This window comes from Bufo bufo, chromosome 3 (genome assembly GCF_905171765.1).
Source record: "Bufo bufo chromosome 3, aBufBuf1.1, whole genome shotgun sequence".
NCBI classification, from domain to species: Eukaryota; Metazoa; Chordata; class Amphibia; order Anura; family Bufonidae; genus Bufo; species Bufo bufo.
In genome coordinates, this window is record NC_053391.1 from 389,926,198 (window position 1) to 389,931,326 (window position 5,129).

A 5,129-nucleotide genomic window follows, 5' to 3' on the forward strand; every position below is an offset into this window, starting at 1 on the left:
TATTTCTGGGCTTTCCTCCGCTTCCGTCTGTCAGCTTTCTTGGTGGCAAGTGGCACTTGTTGGTTTTCGTTAGTCACGCATACTCGAGTTGTCCAAAATGTCTGTTTATCATCAACAGTTGCAACATGTCGCATGCGTCTGACATAGTGGAAGCTTCCGTGGATGAGAACATCGCCAGGATGTCTGAGGGTGGCAGTGTTCCGTCGCTCCAAAGCTGGACCATTCCCAAGCTCACGTTGGAGTTGTTGAAAAGGGGTATCCCTTTCTCGGCCACTGCTAGGAAGGCGGAGCTGTACCGCTTGCTCGTGGCGGGTACAACTGGTCCTAGCCAAGAGGAGGTGTCTATGGCCACAGTACAGACTTCTCTTTCACAGTTGCATGTCATGATTAATAACTTGACGTCCTCAATCACCAATATTCAGGCGAGATTGGAGACAGTGGAGTTTCGGGGTGCAGTTGTCACTCATCCTCCACCAGATGTACAGTACCTGTGGCCTCCACATCCGCCGCAGGTTGTTCAGGTACAATGTCCCCTGTGCCCAACATCACACCTGCTCATTTCATTCCCGCGAATATCAAGAAGGACATACTTGAGGGTAGAGAATAGAGTTGAGTGAACCCAAACTGTAAAGTTCGGGTTCGTACCGAACTTTAGGGTTTTCGGCACCCGGACCCGAACATTTACGTAAAAGTTCGGGTTCGGTGTTCGGCGATTTTTTATGGCGCTTTTTGAAAGGCTGCAAAGCAGCCAATCAACAAGCGTCATACTACTTGCCCCAAAAGGCCATCACAGCCATGCCTACTATTGGCATGGCTATGATTGGCCAACTGCAGCATGTGACCCAGCCTCTATTTAAGCTGGAGTCCCGTAGCGCCGCCCGTCACTCTGCTCGGATTAGTGTAGGGATAGGCTGCAGCTGCTGTGAGGGAGAGATCAGGGAGAAATCTTATGAAGAACTGCTTCTTTACTCAGCGATCTACAGCAAATGTGTTTTGTGGGTGCAGTGCACAATTTTTTTAAGCCTGCCCTGAGCGAACTTTTTGTCCTTCAGTTAGTCAATATCAATACATAATCGGCAGCCATTTTATGCAACGATAGTGCACCAGCACAACATATCTGCATGTCTGCAAGTCCAGAAATACTGCTTTGAGACACTGGGGTTAAAAAAAACCCTTTTTTTCACATAGTGCACATCTAGGATTATCGCTGCATAAGTGACTGTGAAATTTAGGCCAGAAATACGGCTCTCTCATACTGGGGCATACTGGGGTGAAAAAAAAACATCTGTTTCATATAGTGCACATCTAAGATTAAAGGTGAATAAGTGAGTGTCACATTTAGGCCAGAAATACAGCTTTTTGCTTACTGGGGTTAAAAAAACATCTGATATAGTGCACATCTAGGATTAGACGTGCATAAGTGACTGTGAAATTTAGGCCACAAATACGGCTTTTTGCTTACTGGGGCATACTGGGGTGAAAAAAAAACACCTGTTTCATATAGTGCACATCTAGGATTATAGGTGCATAAGTGAGTGTCACATTTAGGCCACAAATACGGCTTTTTGCTTACTGGGGCTAAAAAAAACCTCTGATATAGTGCACATCTGGGATTAGACGTGCATAAGTGAGTGTCACATTTAGGCCACAAATACGGCTTTTTGCTTACTGGGGTTAAAAAACCCTCTGATATACTGCACATCTGGGATTAGCCGTGCATAAATTACTGTGAAATTTAGGCCACAAATACCGCTGTCATATAGAGTTTTAAAGGGATTCTGTTATGACATTTTAGGCCTATAACCTAAACATATGGCCAGGTCCGTCCAAATAGCATGAATCCGAAACTGTACTTATTAAATGTGCCTGTGGCTCTATTAGCACATAAAACAGGTTTTTATAACCTGTCATTCACCTACCTAAGGTGCCCAAGGGGACGTCGCTTCATACTGGGTGCCCGGCTGCAGCCATCTCTGTCTGGTGCCCAGCGCCACCTTCCCAGTTGAAATCGCCGCCTTCCTCACCTCAGCCCTGCCTCCGCAATCGTCCGGTCCCTCAGGTTATGCCTAGTGCGCACGCGCGGGATCTGGCAGAGGGGCCTGGACGATTGCGGAGGCGGGGCTGAGGTGAGGAAGGCAGCGATTTCAACTGGGAAGGCGGCGCTGGGCACCAGACGGAGATGGCTGCAGCCGGGCACCCAGTATGAAGCGACGTCCCCTTGGGAACCTTAGGTAGGTGAATGACAGGTTATAAAAACCTGTTTTATGTGCTAATAGAGCCACAGGCACATTTAATAAGTACAGTTTCGGATTCATGCTATTTGGACGGACCTGGGCATATGTTTAGGTTATAGGCCTAAAATGTCATGACAGAATCCCTTTAAAAAAAAATAATTAGTGCAATACCCTACATCAGGGTTTTTATTGGCGGTTTATTATTTTTAACAGACTTAACCACTTTTTACTTTGCTTGGTGAACGCTAACTATGAGGTTAACATCTAATAAGGGACGCGGTCATGGTCGTGGTGGTGGTGTTGGTGGAGCCTCTGGTGCAGGGAGAGGACGTGGCCATTCTGCCACAGCTACACGTCCTACTGAACCTACTACCTCAGGTCCCAGTAGCCGCCAGAATCTACAGCGATATTTGGTCGGGCCTAATGCCGCTCTAAGGATGGTAAGGCCTGAGCAAGTACAGGCGCTAGTCAATTGGGTGGCCGACAGTGGATCCAGCACGTTCACATTATCTCCCACCCAGTCTTCTGCAGAAAGCGCACAGGTGGCGCCTGAAACCCATGCCTATCAGTCTGTCACATCAACCCCGTGCATATCGGGGAACCTGTCTGAGCCTCAAGTCATGCAGCAGTCTCTTATGCTGTTTGAAGACTGTGCTGGCAGGGTTTCCCAAGGGCATCCACCTAGCCCTTCCCCAGGGGTAGAAGACATAGAATGCACTGATGCACAACCACTTATGTTTCCTGATGAGGACATGGGAATACCACCTCAGCACGTCTCTGATGATGACGAAACACTGGTGCCAACTGCTGCGTCTTTCTGCAGTGTGCAGACCAAAAAGGAGATCAGGGAGGAAGAATGGGTGGAAGATGATGCAGGGGACGATGAGGTCCTAGACCCCACATGGAATGAAGGTCGTGCCACTGACTTTCAGAGTTCGAAGGAAGAGGCAGGGGTGAGACCGAGCCAACAGCGTAGCAAAAGAGGGAGCAGGGTGCAAAAGCAGAGCAGCCGTCGCCAAAACAGTTCGCCTGCTACTGGCCACCGTCACCAGGGACCGAACACACCAAAGGCATCTTCAAGGAGTTCCGAGACACGGGCTGCAGTGGAGTAAACACCTTCAAAACCAAGAAAGGGCTCAGGCCCCTCCTGCTCCCTCTTCTGCTGCTGTCTCGGTCTCTTCCTCCGCCTCTGGAGGAACGTTGGCACCTGCCGCCCAGCAAACAGAGGATGTGCCACCAACAACACCACCTCCGTCACCAAGCATCTCCACCATGTCACACGGAAGCGTTCAGCTCTCCATCTCACAAACCTTTGAGAGAAAGCGTAAATTCCCACCTAGCCACCCTCGATCCCTGGCCCTGGATGCCAGCATTTCTAAACTACTGGCCTATGAAATGCTGTCATTTAGGCTGGTGGAGACGGACAGCTTCAAACAGCTCATGTCGCTTGCTGTCCCACAGTACGTCGTTCCCAGCCGCCACTACTTCTCCAGGAGAGCCGTGCCCTCCCAGCACAACCAAGTATCCGATAAAATCAAGTGTGCACTGCGCAACGCCATCTGTGGCAAGGTCCACCTAACCACAGATATGTGGACCAGTAAGCACTGCCAGGGACGCTATATCTCCCTAACTGTACACTGGGTAAATGTAGTGGCGGCTGGGCCCCAGGCAGAGAGCTGTTTGGCACGCGTCCTTCCGACGCCAAGGATCGCAGGGCAATATTCTTTACCTCCTGTTGCCTCCTCTTCCTACTCGGCTTCCTCCTCCTCTTCTACCACCTCCTCATCCGGTCAGCGACAGACCTTCACCACCAACTTCTGCACAGCCAGGGGTAAACGTCAGGAGGCCGTTCTGTAACTGATGTGTTTGGGGGACAGGCCCCACACCGCGCAGGAGTTGTGGCGGGGTATAGAACAACAGACCGAAGAGTGGTTGCTGCCAGCGAGCCTCAAGCCCGGCCTGGTGGTGTGCGATAATGGGAGAAATCTCGTTGCAGCTCTGGGACTAGCCGGTTTGACGCACATCCCTTGCCTGGCGCATCTGCTGAATTTGGTGGTGCAGAAATTCATTCACAACTACCCCGACATGTCAGAGCTGCTGCATAAAGTGCGGGCCGTCTGTGCGCGCTTCCGGTGTTCTCATCCTGCCGCCGCTCGGCTGTCTGCTCTACAGCGTAACTTTGGCCTTTTCCGCTCACCGCCTCATATGCGACGTGCCCACCAGGTGGAACTCCACCTTGCACATGCTGGAGAGACTGTGCAAACAGCAGCAGGCCATAGTGGAATTTCAGCTGCAGCACACACGGTTGAGTCACACTGTGGAACAGCACCACTATACCACCAATGACTGGGCCTCCATGCGAGACCTGTGTGCCCTGTTGCACTGTTTCGAGTACTCCACCAACATGGCCAGTGGCGATGACGCCATTATCAGCTTTACAATACCACTTCTATGTCTCCTTGAGAAAACACTTAGGGTGATGATGGAAGAGGATGTGGCCCAGGACGAGGAGGAGGAAGAGGGGTCATCTCTAACACTTTCAGGCCAGTCTTTTAGAAGTGGCTCAGAAAGAGGATTTTTGCAACAGCAGAGGCCAGGTACAAATTTAGCCAGCCAGGGCCCACTACTGGAGGAGGAGGAGGATGAGGAGGAGGATGGGGATGAAGCATGTTCACAGCGGGGTGGCATCCAACGCAGCTCGGGCCCATCACTGGTGCATGGCTGGGGGGATACGAAGGACGCAGGCGATACGCCTCCCACAGAGGACAGCTTGTCCTTACCTCTGGGCAGCCTGGCACACATGAGCAACTACATGCTGCAGTGCCTGCGCAACGACAGCAGAGTTGCCCACATTTTAACGTGTGCTGACTACTGGGTGGCCACCCTGCTGGATCC